This window comes from Triticum dicoccoides, chromosome 6A, assembly GCF_002162155.2.
Source record: "Triticum dicoccoides isolate Atlit2015 ecotype Zavitan chromosome 6A, WEW_v2.0, whole genome shotgun sequence".
NCBI classification, from domain to species: domain Eukaryota; kingdom Viridiplantae; phylum Streptophyta; class Magnoliopsida; order Poales; family Poaceae; genus Triticum; species Triticum dicoccoides.
In genome coordinates, this window is record NC_041390.1 from 24,227,836 (window position 1) to 24,247,704 (window position 19,869).

The 19,869-nt window shown below is 45.7% G+C and overlaps 1 non-coding gene and 1 pseudogene across 1 annotated transcript; both read left to right on the top strand.

Annotated features, from left to right (window-relative positions):
- Nucleotides 1-428: 428 nt before the first annotated feature.
- TRNAA-CGC lies at nucleotides 429-501 on the top strand. The gene has a single exon. It is a non-coding gene; the product is annotated as a tRNA-Ala (tRNA).
- Nucleotides 502-12,991: 12,490 nt separating this feature from the next.
- Nucleotides 12,992-19,362, top strand: LOC119319618 (annotated as a pseudogene).
- The last annotated feature ends 507 nt before the right edge of the window (nucleotides 19,363-19,869 follow it).

The window sequence follows — 19,869 nt, forward strand, 5'->3', positions numbered from 1 at the left end:
GCCGTGCATACCTCAAAAGCCACCATGCTGGCGAGCCAGGATGCCCTTATACGGTCCAGAATCAGTGGTGACAGGAACAACTTGTCGAAGAGGAATCCTTTCTTAATTCCCCTATCACTAAATTTATCAGTTTTGCCGTGTTCTAGCTTGATGCCGATTCCTTCAAGTTCCATGGCGCTAATAGGTGCGGATGTTATGAAGAAGAGTAATGGATCCTGTGGTTTAATTAACTGTCATTCCTTGTTTGTGCAGTCGTAGGAGGCCAAGAAGATGTGGTGATCGGTCTGATGGTGCCTTGTTGATGTAGTCAAAGGAAGAGGCCGAGAAATACTTGCTGCCCATTGAATCTCCCATCGCGACAGTAAAGTCGTCCACGTCAACTTCCGTGGCGATCATTAGAGCCTCTATGACCAATGTAAGCACCGATCGGGGGTGTAGCTCATATGGTAGAGCGCTCGCTTCGCATGCGAGAGGCACGGGGTTCGATTCCCCGCACCTCCATTTTTTTGCATTCTTTTTCTTCATTTTGGTGGCCTCGTGAATGAGGGGCTCATAATCTAGCATGCCATGCGGAGGGACCTTGGTTTGTTGTGTGGTCAACGGTGAGTAGGTCACCACAGCTGGGCCGGGCGACTAGAAAGTGTAGCTTATATTTTTCAGCTTCCGAGCGGTTTCATTTCCATTTTTCCTTTTATTTAAAATTTGCAATTTTTTTTAAAGTTGTGAACTTTTCAATAATCATGAATACTTACTAATCTAGTGATTTTTTCTTTCAACTTTTTGAACATTTTTCACGTGATTGTTTTTCCAAATATTGTATTTTTGAAAAATCCATGAACATTTTTCAAAATTCATATTTTTTAAGAAAAATGAACTTTTCAATGTTTTTGATCATTTTCTAAATTTCGTGAACTTTTATAAATTGTGAATATTTTTAAAAATTCTTGAACATTTTCAAATCCGCAAACATTTTTTCAGAGGTGTGGTTTGTTTTTCAAATCCATGATCCTTTTGTTAAATCCATGAACACTTTTCAAGTACAAGAGCTATTTTCTAATTCATAATCTTGGTCAAAAAACGAACAATTTTCAAATTTGTGAGCGTTTTCCCAGATCCATGGTCACTTTCAAAAGCCAATGGTTGATTGGTCAATGGTGAGTAGGTCACCATGAAAACGAAGCAACTTCTTGACCACCCAGCGATGGACTTCGTGATTGCCGGAAAGACCAGCATGTTGTTGGCACAACCTACGGGAACAGCTGCGCGAGCACTAGCATCCCGAGCTAGCAGCATAAGGCCCTTCCCAATGCTCCAAGGTGTATAGGTGCTAAGGATGCCACATAAGCAAAATAGTGATGTGGCAAAGCAATTAAAGAGGAGAGAGAGCATTATGGTGACCCAGGAAGAAACGGTGCTAAGCACGTGAACCTATGTAAAGTGACTACCAACCAATACATGAAGGAGATTAATTATTAAACAATTCTATGAGGGAAGCTTAGCTACAAAAGCTAAGCACCTATGCATTGGGGGGACTAGTTGCTAAGATTTTTTAATGCACTTAGCACCTCATCTAAGCACCCATGCATTGGAAGAGGCCTAAGTGCCAATTATGAGGTCTCATCTGACAAATGTTCAACTTGCTTTTGAAAAATAGAAGCTATGTAAGATGCACATTTACTTCTATTCAATAGGAAGTTCAACTTGCTTTTGAAAAGGTTCACTATGTACTTAGAAAATGTTCAATGTGCATCTTACAAATGTTCTTAAATGTTGAACATGTATCTAAAAATATTCTATTTCTACACAAAAATGTTTAATGTGTACTAACAAAAGTCAACATGTATTTTGATAAAAATAAAAAGAAATGAAAAGGAAAAAAAGCATTAGACAATTAATAGAGGAAAACACCGAAAAAACCTAAGGACAACGTTCCCAAAATGGCCAAAACAGAGCGGAAGGCTCCGCGAATTGGTAATCAGAAGCTTCCCTAAACGGCTTATTGGCCCAGCCCACTTCGGCTCTCCCATATAGGTGAGGCTACCTTACTTACATATGACAGTAAGCGATTTATAACTTTTGTGGGACAAACTCCTCCCATTAGCTCGACAAATGGAACAGACGGGCGAATGACAAAGCAATCGATCAATTCCTCCTGAGCAACGACATCAGAGGGACAAGTCAAGAACCCTAGCGGTGCTAACAACGGGGGAATATACCCGATGCACCCGCATTTGTGGAGCTACCGGTGCACCAGATGCCATAGAATGTTTAAAAAAATGAAAAAAGCGTAGCACGTTAATATAACATCAATGTATGATGTCATAAAATTTTGTATAAAATTTTGAAATATTTTTTGATATATAAATATGACAAATTTGACATTAGTGTGATAATGGGCCAAATCTAAAAACCAAGTTATGTTATGTACTATTCAGTGTTGAATTTGTCATTTTTTAAGTTATGTTTTGAATTTGGACTTGAGATTTTGTGACAACCTACATTGATATTGTGTGAGTGTGCTAATTATTTCAGAATTTTTTTGAACATTTTAAAAGCATAATGTAAGTTCGGTGCACCGGAGCTTGTGTACCGGTAGCACCACAAGCTCCGGTGCACCAGATATTTTCCTCTAACCACTGTGGCTCCAGGTTGTAAGCACGGGCGTACAACAACTCGGTGGCATTGTCGGTGGGGTGTGGCCTCCTTTTTCCTCCTACTTTAAATTTATCAGTCCTTTTCCACTGAATGCACATAGAGGCCATGTCCTCATATTGTAACACGTGGCACATATAACTGTTTGTTATTTCATATCCGGTAAAATGATATAGTTTATAATTCTCCCAAACACAAATACGACAAATTCATCGCAAGAAAAAAAAGAAAAGAAAACACGACAAAGTATTTTATCTTGTCGGATTGACCAGTTAATGTACCGATTAATATGCCTTGCGGTAAGCCATAAACCAGCTAACTTACCGATTAATATGCAACGACAGTAAGGCATTATATGCCTTGCGGTGTCTTTTTGTTCTGAAGTTTCATCATCGTCGGATGAAGCTTGGCTAGATATGACTACATTGGGGTACTTGCTGGGTTCTGTGTTCGCATCCACTGCCTGGCTGGAGTGGGATTATCTTCTGGCCTTCTTTGTTGCCAACTTCTTCCAGATGGTGATATAGCTAGTTTGTATTCCGGTCTACATTGATAACTTTTCAGTCCCTACTGTTAGGTTGATCTCTCTCTTGTTCGAGCCTGTTTGATGGGTTTTTGGCACTACTATATAATCAGGAAGTTTTTCTATTAGTTTTGAAGGAATTTCCCGGTATAGGTTATGCATGTTTGCTTTTGATAATTGTATGTGCACCTGCGTGTATATACACCGGAGGTTGCGCTGGCTACGTCCTGAGCTCGGTGACGAGCCGACGGCGCACTGCGTGTGCGCTCCCCCTCGCAGTGGCGCCGTGCCGCAGGCGTCGTGGCTGCGGAGAAGAAGAAGAACGCGTCCGCGGCAACGACGGCAGCGGGAGCGCGTTGCCAACGATCCAACGTTGGACGCGCTTCACGCGCCCACGGCGAGCAGGCACCCGACGAGAGGATGACCCCGTTGACTAATTTCTTTTGATATACATATATTTTCGTCTATCAGGGACATAGAAGAGATGCCAGCCGGAGCTTCAACCAGATAGAAAACTCACGTACGCATCGAGGACGACCAGGGGGATGCGAGACGGCACGCAGCGGTCGCGGCCAAGAGGAGATGCGCCCCGCGCCGGCGGTGGCGCTGGCTTCGTCCCGAGTTCGGTGACGGGCCGACTGGGACGGTGTCGACTCGCAAGACACGCACTGCGTGTGCGCTGCCGTGAGCTGCTGGCAGCGGCGCCGTGTTGGAGGCATCGTGGCGGCAGAAAAGAAGAACACGCCACGGCGACGTCGGCGGCGGGAGCGCATTGCCAACGATCTGACGTTGGACACGCCCACAGCAAACGAGCACTCGACAAGATGAAGAACGGGCAGCAATGCATACCCAGCTGACTAACTTCTTTTGATCTATATGTATGCTTTCGTCTAGCAGGCGGCCAAAGAGATGACACCCAGCCAGGAGCGCGACGGCGCAGGCGGCATCACCCAGAAGCGGAGCCTCGCCCGAGGAGAGGCGGACGCGCCCAGTTGGAGACGCGCATCGCATGTGGAGACCTCATGTACGAAGCATCAGGAGAAGAGAAGCTACACATAGGACGCGCCTACGGCGGCGACGATGCGAGTTAATTGCACAGAAATACCACAATTCGAGCATCACATGCAGATTGGTACCATAATTGCTAATTTTTACGTGTCAGTACCAACATTGGTCTAAGTTTTTACAAATTAGGCTAAAACGCGTATTTATACGTATTGACGGTGTATCTGACCGATGGGGCCCGCCCGTCAGGTGCCGACGTGGCATGTTTTTTGCAGAAAACCCCCTTATGTTATATGTAATCACAAAAATGCCCAAATTTTTTGCGGGAAAAAGGCTCAAGGAGAGGATTTTTTTTTGTTCGCAATTTCCACCATCGAATCTGGACTGGTTTGAAATTTTCCGCCACTTGAACAAATAAATAAAAGGAAAATAAAAAACAGGGGCCTACGGTAATCGAACCCGCGACCTACAGTGCACAGGCGCCACGGGCTAAACACAACGCCACAGCACAGCTCACGTTCCTCTACAGGCGTCTCTTTTCTTATAGTATGCCTGAAGCGCTGGGCCGTCCCAGCGAGGCCTGCATTTTTTTTTCGTTTCGCACTTAACTGGCGCGCGTGTTGGGCTCGTTCCTTGCCCCGGTTACTATTCGTTTCATTTCTCTTATGCTTTTATAATGCGCGGTGAACATTTTTTTAAATATACGCTGAACAAATCCTCAAAAAAATATACGCTAAACACTTTTTCTGCTTATAGTGAACATTTTTCAATGTACGATGAACTTTTCTTTACAAATGGTGAACATTTTCTTAATATAATAAACTTTGGTAATATCCGTTGAACATATTTGAAATGCAAATTGAACATTTTTGTACTATAGGTTGTTCAATTTTCTTACGACAAGGAACATTTTACTTAATTCGAGGTAACTTTTTTGTAATTTATGGTGACATTTTATTAATACACGGTGAGTTTCAAGATTATTATGTTGAATATTTTCTTAATACATGATGAAATTTTTGTATTTCAGAAAATGTTCAGTATATATTAAAACTTATTGTGTAAAATAAATTTGCATTTTGAGAAACACTTGATTATTATAATAAAAATTGAAAAGTTTTAATGCATTTCTAAAATTTATTATGATTACACAATTATTTTTAATACATGTTCTGCGCCATGTTTCAAAAATTTAATGCATTTAAAATTATATGTTCAACTTTTAATGCATTGATTGCAAGAATGATTAAGAAACCGGGGCAAAAAGTTCTTGAAACTCTTCATGTATCAAGAAAATGTTCACCATAAATTACAAAAAATTCACCGCGCATTACATAAAATGTTCATCATATCTTAAGAAAAAGTTCAAGATATTACAAAAATGTCCGATTTGCATTTAAAATATGTTCAGCGTCTATTAATGGAGAAAGTATTAATCATTCGCAAAGAAAATTAGACAACCTGTATTAAAAATAATTGTGTAATCTTAATAAATTTTAGAAATGCATTAAAACTGTTCAACTTTTATAAGAAAAAATTGACGTGTTTCTGGAAATGCAAGAATGAATTTTACACAATAAAATTTTAATACATGCTGAACATTTTTTGAAATGCAAAAATTTCACCATGTATTAAGAAAATATTCACTATAAATAAAAAATTGTGTGATCATAATATTCTTGAAACTCATCATGTATTAAGAAAATGTACACCATATATAGATTACAAAATCTTCACCGCGCATTATAAAAGCATAAAAGAAATGAAACGAATAGTAACCGGGGCAACGAACGAGCCCAACACGCGCGCCAGTTAAGTGCGAAACGAAAAAAAATGCTGGCCTCGGTGGGCCGGCCCAGCGCTTCAGGCATACTATAAGAGAGGAGACGCCTGTAGAGGAAGGTGAGGTGCGCTGTGGCGTTGTGGTTAGCCCGTGGCGCCTGTGCACTGCAGGTCGCGGGTTCAATTCCCGCCGGCGCCTGATTTTTACTTTCCTTTTATTTATTTGTTCAAGTGGCGGAAAATTTCAAACCAGTCCAGATTCGATGGTGGAAATTGCGAACAAAAAAAATCCTCTCCTGGAGCCTTTTTCCCGCAAAAAAATTAGGCATTTTTGTGATAACATAAGGGGGTTTTCTGCAAAAAACATGCCACGTCGGCACCTGACGGGCGGGCCCCGTCCGTCAGATACACCGTCAATACGTATAAATACGCGTTTTAGCCTAATTTGCAAAAACTTAGACCAATGTTGGTACTGACACGCAAAAATTAGCAATCATGGTACCAATCTGCATGTGATGCCCGAATTGTGGTACTTCTGTGCAATTAAACGATGCGGAGGCACACACTCGGCAGCAACGATGAGCGCGCCGGCAATGGGTTGCCTTCGACTGTGTCAGGCTGCCCGCAAGCAAAACGGGTGCCGGCAGAGATGGAGAACAGGGAGCAGAGCAAGCCTCACTAATTTATTGTACTTCTTGCCTTCCACCTTATATGTGTTGCAGCAAGAAAAGGAGGGAGACACACGTCGGCGGCAACAACATGAACGCTCGACTCACGTTCCCGAAAGGCAGTACTTTGATCTAACATACCGCTTCTTTTCATGCTCCCTCATATACAGAATGCATATACACGGAAACTACACAAACAATGCTGAACTGCCGAAGAGGAGGTTGCCGTGATCGGATCGGGCCGCCGCCGGAGATAGAGCCACCGGCGCCGTGGAAAACGATGACATGGAGGTCGACAACACCGGACTCGCCATCACCGCTCACTCCATTTCATCACGATGGTACCGTGGGACACGACGACATGGAGCACGCCACAACGCCGCCCACCGTCGATGTCGTCAAGCCGGCCACATGGAGGTCGGCGGCACGGAGATCGCCACCACCACTCGCGCCCACTTCATCACAATGGTGTTGCGAAAGATGACGACAGGGAGCACGCCACGACGTCGCCCACCAATGACGTCGTCAAGCCGGCCACATGGAGGTCGGCGGCACGGAGATCGCCACCACCACTCGCGTCCACTTCATCACGATGGTGTTGCGAAAGATGACGACAGGGAGCATGCCACGACGTTGTCGAGCCGGTCCCATGCACATTGATGGCACAGAGCTCGCCGGAGGGATGCCTTTCGAGACGGAGATCCAGAGTTCGTCGACACGCCCTTTGCCCACTTCATCGAGCCGGTGACATAGAAGACGAAGCCGCGGGGCCCGCCTAGACGCCGATCGCCGATCACTTCATCAAGACGGCATCGACGACGACCACGACATGGAACTCGATATCGTGCAACCCCTCGTCTACTTCGTCACACCGGAGGGTTGCCGTTCAAGACGGCGACCCGAAGCCCGCCATCACACGCCGGTCCTCAACCTTAGCATGAAGGACGATGACACGGAGGTCAATATCACACAGCCCGTCCTCTACTTCATCGCGCCGGAGAGATGCCGTTGGAGACGGAGACCCGCAGCCCATTGCCACACCCTTTGCCCACTTCATCGAGTCGGTGACACAGAGGACGAAGCCGTGGAGTCCATCGACGACTTCGTCAAGCCGGCACCATGGACGATGATGACATGGAGTACTTCACTACACCACGGGCATCCACTGCGTCGCATCGGACGGACGCCGCCGAAGACGACGGGGTGGGGCTCGCGGCCATGCTCGCCGTCCAGTTCATCATGACAGGACGTCGCCGAGGACGATGACATGAAGCTATCCGCCATCCACTTGTTCGCGGCCATTCACTATGGAAAACAGAGATGCGCAGGAGCTGCCAACCACTCCAACTCCCGCAAGACCGTCGATGGAGTGTACATCATCAACACCCACTCTGGCCAAGTTCCCGTCGCCGCTGTCGTGGCGCAGAAGACGAAGGAGGCTACAAGAAGGCGAGCACATAGACGGGTTAACATGCACGTAAATGGCTGGTGCACATGCATGTGCCATGCACGTACCAACTAGCTATGGTTGACGGCAAGGCCACCATCCGACCATGATGACGGCGACAGCAGCGATCGTCACCACGTTGTCTACTGTACAATGCCGGGCATCATTCAAGACAAGAGCACGGAGCCTGACACCCCGTCTGCCCGTTGTCTGTTTCAGCACGTCGTGGTTTACCATTGAAGGCGGAGTGGCGAAGCTCGGCATGCCATCGCCTATACACTGCGACGAACGCTCTATGAAGACTAGGAGTCCCTGCAAATGACGCCACACCGTGAAGACGACGCCCTACAACGGCGCCCGCATCCCGCTCGTGAAGATGGTGACCCGCCATGGTGCCGCTGCCACTCATGTCACACTCATCGGAGGTCGGAGCCGAGCAAGTTGGCGCCACCCGAGGACAAGGCGCGGCTGCATGGCGACGCGACTTCAACAACAACACCGCTCCTCTACGATCTCGTGAGACGATGCCTTGACAACGCCGACTGCCGTGGACTCGGCGTCAGGTCGGGACGAGGCGTCGACCACACAGGCCGTGCTGGCGTGCGCAACGCGACGGTTACCACCGACGCTGGTCTCCACCGACAATTACTCCCGCAAAGCATAACCCCTTGCACACCCCGAGAAGCTACTGGTCGTCGAGAAGTCCGAGCCGAGCGTGATCCATACTACCCCAGCAACAACTCCTCCAACGCCGCCAAGACCGACGAGGCACGACGGTGAGGGCGAGCGTGGCCACCGCTAAGGCCACGCTACTTGCGGCGCGTGTACCGACGAGGACACGGGCTCTGCCGCCTCCCACGCACACATCACCATCATCATGCATGGAGAACGCGAAGCGAAGACGGTGAAGACGACCACACAGCTCAATCGGAGGTATCTCACGGAGCAACCCGCGGGAGTAATTAACCAGGAGTCTTCCGAGGCCCCGGGAATCAAGAGATCACACAATCGCCATAGTCAGCCCGGCCGCTCTAGTAGGCCATGGAGCGCACCTTTTTATTATGGGATCTTGTAATTTTATTTCTCCAACGAGATTAATGAAATACATGTTTCCCGTACCTTATTTTCTTTGTGTACTACGGTGCATTGGCACGCCCGCATACTTATTTTTCTTTCCCCGGCGTATGAGAGAAACACACTCCCTTCTTCCCTTCTCCCCGGAGTCCTTAGATGTTTTTCTCGTGTCAAACAAAGCCCAACGGGTCAAACGGGCCCTTGCATCGCGCCCTGATCGGGGGCGCCCAACCAAACCATGATTGGTGGGCCCCAGTGACCCACGCTATATAAACAGAGGTGGGGCCGGGGCACGGGTTACGAGGTTAGTCACTGCCACAAACCCCACCGAACACTTCCTACCGATCTAGGGTTAGCAATGTGCTCACGGGAAGCACACCACTGTCGCCATCTCTCTGCCATCACCGGCCGCTACTTCACCATGGTCGGCTCTGGCTCGAGTTCATCAACTAAAGGAGAAGTTAGGTTTACCGAATCAAATCTAGCCTAGTGATCCAATATTCTATCAATGGTATCAGACAGGCTAGGATCTAGATTGATTTCGGTACAAAAGAAAAACAGTGAAAAAAAAAGACCCCCTCCCCAAAGAACCCAAAAGAATGGCAAAGAAATCTCAAAGAAATCGCGCCGCCGCAAGGCCGCGCCGTTCCTCTCAATTCGGACGCGCATCGGCAAGCCGAGGCATCCGGAAGAAGAACCACCGAAGCAAAGACGTTTTTTTTGGACACATAAGTTTTTTTGGCAGCTGGAGCGTGTGTAGCGATAGCTAATATTGGTCAATAATTCCACATACACGCCAAAAAGACGAAGTTGATAATCAAAACTACTATAAAATACGACATGTCATTAAACATTGTCATATGGAAATTTAAGATATACGAATAAGAATAATCATGTATTATCACATGGTTGGCTTCATAAATATTATCCTATGGAAATTTTATATAATTGTATAAATGTTAATATAATTTTAAAATGATGATTTTTTTCTAATAAAATTGTCGTGTTGTTTGTGTATTTGTATGGGAAAATATATTTGAATCATCAAAAAACGAAAATTATTTAATTAAACAAATATTTAATAATTCATAAATATTATCTTACTATTATGGATATATATTTTAGAGTAAGTTATTTTATTTATATGTATATTATTTATGATGCACTACTGTTAGGAAAAACCCGCACTACTACTAGGGTTTTCTCTAGTGGACGAGACTTGCCTGCCTCCTGGACGTGTGCCCATCCGTGCTCCCGCGTACGTGGCTTAATTTGATTGAAATAAAATAAAGTCCGGCCCCATCCTCTTAAAATCAGGGGAGGAGATGATTAGATTAAAAAGAAAAGAGAAAAAAAAAAGACAACCGTAGGATGAAGTGGGAACACGGATGGAAGCATAAGGAGGGAGCAGGCAAACCGGATCCTTCTCTAGTAGTAGTGTATGGCTACTGCCGGTTTTCTGGCACGACCCTTTTGCCACCCATGGTGGCCCGTGGCAATTTTGCCGTCACTTTTTCCTGTCGTCCGCCACTCGCGGCTACAGAAAAGGTTATGCACTATCACCGCCGGCTGACTGGATTGATGTTCTCGTAGAAGGAGCACCATCAGAGAGGAGAGGCGCTCGTAAAATTTACACCACCGTTTTGGGAGACAAGGGGTCGCCCACTACAGGGCACGACGCTAACGGGTTCCTTGAGGGTGATCACTATTTGGCGCTTCAGGCGTCGTTCCTTTATTTTTGCAAACGGGCGCGCTGACAGATGGTCTAGTTGGGCTCGGCCCATCTTGCTTTTTTCTCTGTTTGTAAAACAAGAAAAATGCGCGTGTGCCCAGATTCGAACATGCGACCCCCTGGTCAATAGCAAACTGCACTAACCATCTTTTTCACCCTTTCCTTCACGTCACGTGCTCCACTACATCTTCACTAGAAAAACACCCGTGCATTGCAACGGGGCCACATTAACTTCAAAAGTTCAATATTAATATTCTTATATATATCAAGTGACATTAGCGACATTTTCTCACCATCAAATCCTCACACGCACACTCTCTTTCTCCCTTTTCCTCGCTCTCTCTCCCCCTCTCCCTCTCTCTCTCCACCACACACACATATCCATTTTGTTGGGTAAGGGACCATAATCCACATATGTCACACACACGCACGCTAGTGCATAACAATATGGATTATGTGTATTATATATTGCCCACTAGTAGAAAAAGGGCCTTTAGTCCCGGTTCATAAGGGGAACCGGGACTAAAGGGTCAGTACTAAAGCCTCCTCCTTTAGTCCCGGTTCTAACTGGAACCGGGACTAAAGGCCCTCCACGTGGCCGTTGCCTAGAGGTCCACCTTTAGTCCCGGTTGGTAACACCAACCGGTACCTCTTGAAGGATTTTAAATTTTGAAGTTTCTATCATTTTCTTTTGCTTTTTAGCGATGCACCGGGGGTAGGATTTGAAAATTGCACCATTAGTACCGGTTCGTGGCACGAACCGGTAGTAAAGGTCTCAACCCCATTAGTACCGGTTCATGGCACGAACCGGTACCGGTACTAATGGGCATCTCACCCTTTAGTACCGGTTCATGCCACGAACCGGGACTAAAGGTCTCATTTGAACCGGGAGTAATGCCTGTATGGTGCCCTCGCCGCTTGAACCGGGACTAATGCTCACATTAGTCCCGGTTCGTAATGCAACCGGGATTAATGCTCTTTTCTGGCTGGACCAAAGCCCCTTTTTCTATTAGTGGCCACCACAACTGAGGGAATTAATTTTATGTAAATTGACCAGCCACAGCTCCAAGAATACGCGGAGGAGGTGGCCCGGGTCGGCGTCGGCGCGGGCCATGGGCCCGCTTCCAAGTGCGTCTGCGCGTCGGCCACCCATGCCGGGTCCTTCAAGTGCCGCTTCCACCGCACCAACTCCCAGGGCCACGGCCACGGCCAGGGCGAGGGAAGCCGCCCTTCTTCGCCCCCTTCACCGGCCGCGGCCAATGCGGTGCCGCGGCACCCGGCCTCGACGTCCTTGTCCTCCGGCACCGTCGCGACCCAGTGACGCAGCCCAAACATCGGCCTCGAGAATCAAGAACGCTCGACAACGGAGAGGGAAAAGAAAGATCATATACATGTCATAAGAAAGGGAGTTTATTTACTGCTCTCTCGATGTATTGTTTCCTTTGTTTGAAGATTGATTACCATCCGTGAGTTAAGGTAAGGTTAATGTGATTAAGCGATTTTTTCTGAAAATCAAATATTTATTTTCTAATTAATGTGATTGAGTCCTTATGTTCCACTATTTTTTTGTTTGATGAGATGTGTTCCGTTGATTCTTTTTTGAGGCGAAACGATGCGTGCAACGAAACAACCTAGGAAAAAAATGAAGTTTTTTTATACTTATAAGTTGCTATGAGTTGCATGGTGAGTAATTACTATCTACTTTCAGGATAATGGTAATTGGTTTTTTAGGCGAAACGTTGCGTGCAACGAAACGACCTAGGAAAAAAATGAAGGGTATTTTTGTAACTTATGGATGGCATGATGGATAACCACAATCAATTTTAATATGGGTCAAAGGGTCGAGAAAAACCTTTCTTTATTATAGTAGTAGCAAGGGAAACTAGCGCGATCTCTCTCGTGCAGAAAGCATCTTTACTGTCAGAAATCATCATCCCAAAGTACAGCAGTACTGTATTCTTTTTACCCCTTTTTTAGGAAAAGCAGTATACAGACGGTGACAGGAGCACGAAAAAGCCCATCATCATCCTCTTGTCTTCCGCCCCTTGCCCGGGAGCCCATCATCTCCCAAGCTCTCTCCTTCAATCAATCATTCACCGCAACTTTGTCTCAAAAAAAAAAAAAAAATCATTCACCGCAACCAGCCGCCACCTACCACACACACCCTTCCCCTCGTCTCTCACCACAGCACAGCAGCAGCAGAGTGAGTAGATCCGGGAGCGGGAAGGCGTACGTCGGAAGCAGCCGCACGCGCACGTGCTCGCCGGAGCGCAGGGGGTGGATGGTTTGCTTGCCGCGGCAGCCGCCCTGCCTCGCTCACCGGCCCGGCCACCGCCTCAGATCAGATCCCTCTCGCGCGTCTAGGTACATATTATTTTTTCTCACCTCCGTCTGGCAGCAAGCAGATTTGTCTAGATACAGTGGTATCTAGCACTAAAATAAATCTAGATACATCTGTATCTAAACAGATACCTTCGTATCTAGACAAATCCAAGACAAGTAATCCGGGACGGAGGGAGTACTTATATAAAACTGAGTCTGACCGGCCAAGACGTATAAATCCGACGTCAGATTTTTTTTCCAAGGCAAACTGAACGTTTTTCATAATAAATTGTGTTCTTTGAGGATGTCAAGTTAGTTGGTAAACATGGCAGATCGGCCTTGGTTAATTTTTTTGTCAAAAATTGCCGTGCTTGAAAACTAAATTTGACATCATCGCGCCAATATAAATTGCCGTGAAAAACATCAGATTTACCATGCCTGTTAGAATTTTAGTGTTTTCATAAAAAAAATATCTAACTAGCTCATGGATGGATTTGTTCTTCAGAATGCAATCTCCTGGTGCTGCGTCTATCATTAGTGTAAAAAATGCTCTTATATAATAATGATGTTAGATTTTTTGACAAATAGGACTCCACTACAAATTCTGATGTTAGATTTTTTGTCATGGCAAACTGAACTTTTTCATGATAAATTATGTTGTCTGAGGATGGCAAGTTAGTTGGTGTACATGGCAAATCTGCCTTAGTTAATTTTTTTGTCAAAAATTGTCGTGCTTGGAAACCAAATTTGACATGAATAACGTCAGTTTTATCATGCCTAAAAATCAAATCGGTTAGATTTTTAGTGTTTTCATAAAAAAAATATCTAACTAGCTCATGGATGGATTTGTTCTCCAGAATGTCATCTCCTGGTGCTGCGTCCATCACTTGATTGCTACGACTAAGCACACAAGAAATAAGAAAGAGAGAGCTACTCAAGCGAGCCACATCATGGCCGACCGGCTGGCAGTTGGTTTGTCGAAATCGGTGGTGGTGGGGGCGATCACCAAGATCCAGTCGGCTATCGACGAGGATGCCAGGCTTCGGCAAAAGGTGAAGCGCGACCTTGTGTCAATCACGTTGGAGCTGGAGATGATGCAGTCGTTCCTCGACGATGCCAACGAGGAGATGAAGAATAATCTAGTGAGGACCTGGGTGAAGCACATTCGCCAGCTCGCCTACGACGTCGAAGACTGCGTCGAAAATGTTGTTCAGCTGGACGACAAGCCAATCTTCTGGCGCCGGCTGCTCCCGTCCTGGATGGCACCGCCGCTGCCGCTGGACCAGGCCATAGAAGAGCTAGAGCAGCTCAAATGCAGGGTGGAGGATGTAAACAACTGTTATAGGCGCTACAACCTCATCAACTTCGAGTCTGCTGCAGGGTCATCATCCAAACTGGCGCACGGCACGACCGCATATGAGATGCTGCTCGCCGACACAAGGCGCACCACGAAGAGGCAGCACAGCCACTTGGATGATCTCACCAGCCATATAATCACCAACAAAGTACACAAGCACCTGCAAGTGATCTCCTTGTGGGGGTCGGCCGGCGATTTGGGACCACGTCCATCATCAGGGAGACCTACAATGATCCAGAAATCTGTCAATACTTTGCCTGCCGTGCGTGGGTGAAGCTGGTGCATCCCTTCAGTCCCCACGACTTCATCCATGGTCTTATGGCTCAGTTCTACGCAAATTCTTGCAAAGAAGAAAAGGCTGCAACCGTAGGTATGCATGTCCTATCCAAGATGGATACCACTCATGCTCATCTGTTCAAGGATTTTGAGAAGCTAGTCACACAAAAGACGTACCTCATCGTCTTGGAAGGCCTGTCAAACATGGTAGAGTGGGATGTCATCAGGACGTTTCTTCCTCACAGCGAGGAGGGAAGCTGTATCATTGTGTCGACGCAGCAACTCGAAATAGCAAGCTTGTGCATTGGCCATTCTTACCAGATATTGGAGCTGAAACAGTTCTCGCCTCAGCATTCCATTTGTGCCTTCTTCAAGGTAAGTCTACAACACCAATAAGGAAACTTTTCTCCTTTTACTCTTCAAAGTTTGTTTTTGCTGAATGTTTGGACAATACTGTCTTTATGACACGCCTTAATTTGATTCTGCCTATATCCAAGTACTTTTGAGAAAAATATATATATATAAAAAGCATTTTCATGCCGTAAAACTACGTATGTTAGTGTAGCGATGGTTAAAATGAAAGAAATCTTGTCTACAAGCACTCAAGAGTCAAGAATGATGCGTTACAAAGAAATATAACATTTGCTACTTCAAATATATTAGCTTGTTGTGTCCAATATTAGCAATACACAAATTCACAAGAATTATTTAGTGTTAGTTGATTTCTTGGCAACTCTAGAGCATACACGTATTTTGATATTTAATTTTAGCCTTCAATTAGACCAAAACTATATGGACCATGTGCTGCAGAAGTTATATCATGGAATCTTCTTTGAACATGAATTCGGTGCTACGACTTTGTACATACCCCTCATATAGTTGGTCCATCAAATGATCAAAATTGAACCTCAAAATAGGCGCGCCTTATATTGAGGTGGTGGAGTATTCTTATGTCCAGGACCCACCTAGACTTTGGCAGTCCCCCTTGAAGCTGGATATCTCATAATCATTTTGGTTTTGTCTCTTCAGCATATTTGTTGGACATGTTTTTGGAGAGGTTTTGGTTCCTGCTGGGCACACTTGTTTGATGGGCTTTCAGCATATCCCCTTACTCTCGGACAGTGCTCAACAGGAACAGGGTTATAGATACCCTTGTTCTTATCATAGGCTTTTAGTGAACTTTGTCGATATAGGCACTAGTTGATCTTTTGTAATCCCATACATAGGAACATTCATTTTCTTCAGGCAATGCCATCTGTGCCAATTGCATAGAAAAACATGAAATTTTCAGTTAATTAACTTGCCAAAAATAATTGTCTTTTTATAAAAGTGGCCAAAAGGCCAAGCTTTGTAGAAAGATTACCAAGAAAACTCAAGGTTCCTTGCTAAACACTGAGTGCTTCTACTTCTACCTCTCCCCACGCGCATACAGGAACCAAGGGTGCGTAAAGCAAGCCAAAAGAGGGAAGCGGAAGATTGGATGGTGGATCAGCCCCTTGTTGGACGTGAATCACAAATAAGAGAACTTCATAAGTATGCGAGTGAAGCACGCATCAACTCTTCCCATGTGGTGTCTGTATGGGGAATGGCTGGCGTTGGGAAATCATGTCTTGTCAGACACTTCTACTTTGAAATGATGCTTCATGGCTGCCAATTTGATAAGTTCAATTGGGTGGATGTGTCCTACCCGTTCAATTTAAGGAGTTTCCTTCGGAGCTTACTCTCAGATTTTGAATCAGAAAAAGACCCCATTCAAGAGTGTCGCCACCTTCTGGAAAAACATAAGTGCCTTATTGTCATCGACAGTCTCCGGTCTAAAGAAGAATGGGATTTGATACAAGCAGCTTTGGTATTTGGAGCTTCTAAAAGCGTTATCATTGTGATTACGACTGAAGCAAGCATCGCTGCATACTGCACAGAAAGAATAGAACTCATGTTGAATGTCCAAGGTCTACAAGCTCTTGCAGCCTTTAATTTCTTCAAAAAGGAGGTATGTTTACGAGTAATGAGTATATTTTGTTGAAGGGAATTTCTAACTAGTACCTAATGCCATGCTTGCATGAGTTAACACCTCTTGCATTAGTTCACGGTTCTCCCTTCACTCAGGGAAATCAAGAAACAGCATATGTCGCTTTTATTGAATTGGTAGATCCCGATGTAAATTGTACACTGTATATTCAGGATGACAGACTGCAATTCAAAAGTATGTATGTGGTGTTCAACTTTATATCATGTTCACGTACAATAAAGAAATATGGACAAATCTGACCAGTTGAACTTGATGTGTTGGATGGTAATGGCAAACAAAACATATGGTCATGCTTCACTAGTTTCACTTATTTTTCTAGTTATTCTCTTGAAGAGGTGCATGTATCTTGTGTTTGTAGACAGCTCACTTTATATTCTGCAAATGTAACACCAAAATCCAATGTACATACTTAGTGTTTGCATACTGCCTGACATTAATGTTTAATTTTTTGAGCAATAGGTATGCAAGAAAAATCCATTATCCCCTTTGAAGGACAACAAACATATGTATGACCTAGAAGAACTTATTCTGAAGTGTGGAGGTTTCCCTGGAGTAATAACTGCTATAGCTGGCTTATTGGCCACAAAAGCGGATGAATGGAAGGATGCAGCAGAATCTTTGAACCGCAGACTTATGCACCATCTAGAGACCGACCCAGAGTTTAATGGTCTAGGTGGTCTATTTCGTCAGATGCATTCCATCATACTCAATCCTCCAGATTTTCTCAAGCCATGTATCTTCTACCTGTTAATTTTTCCTCGAGACCTTGGCATTCAGAGGAGGAGACTTGTAAGGCGGTGGATCGCGGAGGGCTACTCCAAGCAAAGTGTGGAAAGACACGCGGAGGAGAATGCGGCCAATTTCTTCTCCGAGCTCGTTGAGCTCAACATATTCCAGCGCAGGTACAACGTTTGGCCAGCACCAACACAATACAAGTTTATTATCAGGTGAATAGTTTCATCCGCGAGTATATCTCGAGGCGGGTGGAAGAGAACCTTGTGTACGAACTCAGTGGCGATTGTGCAATAACCACCCAAGGCAGAGGGCGTCACCTTATCATACTGCGATGCTGGCACAGAGACAGAGTTGTGTTCGAGAGAGCAGACTTGTCACGGCTATGGTCACTCACAGTGTTTGGGAAGTGGGAGTCCTTCTTCATCTCCAAGAGCATGAAGCTTCTCCGGGTACTTGATCTCGAGAATACATTTGGCGTGAAGGACGCCGATCTCGAGAAGATGGTGAAACTGCTTCATTGCCTGAAGTTCCTTTCTCTACGAGGATGCCATGAGGTCCATTATCTGCCAAGTTCATTAGGTGATCTGAGGCAGCTCCAGACTCTGGACGTCAGGCACACCTCAATAGTTGCCCTGCCGGCGAGCATCACCAGGTTATACAAGTTGCAGTACATTCGTGTCGGCTCCAACTTGGACTCGGAACCGACACCATCTGCTTCTTCATCCAGCTGCTTACCAGAGATGTGCAGGCGTCCTCACCTGGCAGGTGCTGAGGCGCCCAGAGGGATCGGGAAGCTAACAGAGTTGCACACACTTGGCGTCATCAATGTCGCTGCTATAGAGGGCATGGTCATCCTTGAAGAGCTCAAGAAGCTCACCCAAGTGCGCAAGCTTGGAGTGTCTGGCATCAACTCGAACAACAGCGGCAAGTTTCTATGTGCAATCTCAGACCATGTGCATCTCGAATCCTTGTCGGTGTGGCTGGACAAGGGCAATGAAGGTTGCTTGGATGATATCAAGCAGTCCCTGGAGAACCTTCGGAGCCTTAAGCTGTATGGACTCGGAGACAAGCTGCCCGCTGCTGTGTCATCCAAGGACCTTAGCAAGCTCACAAAGTTGGATCTGGGGATGGCTGCTTTGGCGCCAAGTGACATGGAGCACCTTGCCAGGTTGCCGAAACTGCGTATCCTGCGACTTCATGTCGAGCAGCCCAGCCTCCGATTTTGTACTGAAAATCACGGAGGAGAGGAGTTGCTCAGCTATGAGAAGGTGAAGGTCCTCGAGATATCCGGCAGCTCCACCGGCTTACACGTGATTTTTGGATCGAAATCGATGCAGAGTCTTGAGCATCTCAAGCTGGACTGCTCCAGCTGGTCATGGTATAAACTTTCTGGCCTGGATCATCTGTCCGGGGTCAAGCAAGTCTTGCTTACCGGCACCGAGGATGAAGCGCTCAGGACCAACCTTCAGAACCAGCTGCGCAACCATCCAGAGAAACCTACTGTGACGCTTGCTTGAGGGACTAGCTAGCTAGCACGTTCGTTTCTTTGTTTTCTTAGCTAGATCCAGTCCATTTCTCTCTCTTTTTTCCTTTTGGGGTTTGTGTTAGCTTTCTTTTTTCTTCAATACATCCATGCTCAGTTAAACCAACAACATCCACTTAAACCCGAGCACGGCGGCGAGGGGCTTGGACAATCACGACCACAACAACGAAGGGCAGAGACGATTCCGAATGGGTATCGATTCCTGCAGTGATTTTGACGTCGGTGACTCAATTCTGGCAGCAATTTCACCTTCCGGATGCCCATTTTGACCGCAGAACTCGATTCTTGAAGTCTCACAGTTTTAAACATCGACATTGATATCACTCCTTGATGCATCACACTACTCGCCGTTGACCAGACGATTTATTCCCGCGGGAATGAAAATATTGTGGTAACCATTTTGAGACACATACCGTAATCCTTGCTGAAATCCTTAAGACCCTGTTCGGTACGTGGGATTTCCGTGGGAATTTTCACGGGAAAACATGATCCTTTGGAATACTTTCCTTTGCCAGCTTTCGGAACATAGGAAACGCGAACAGTATACCAGAGGAAAACATCCTTTTCTGTGCTGATTCCACAGGAACCAAAAAATCCGCTGCATCCTCATTTTTTGGCGGAGTCCCGATGTAAAGCGTGATTAAGAAAAGTCAGACAAGGGTGCTGTTAGTGTCTAGCCAAATAAAATATTGTCCATGCCTATTTCTACCCATGTCCCGAACAC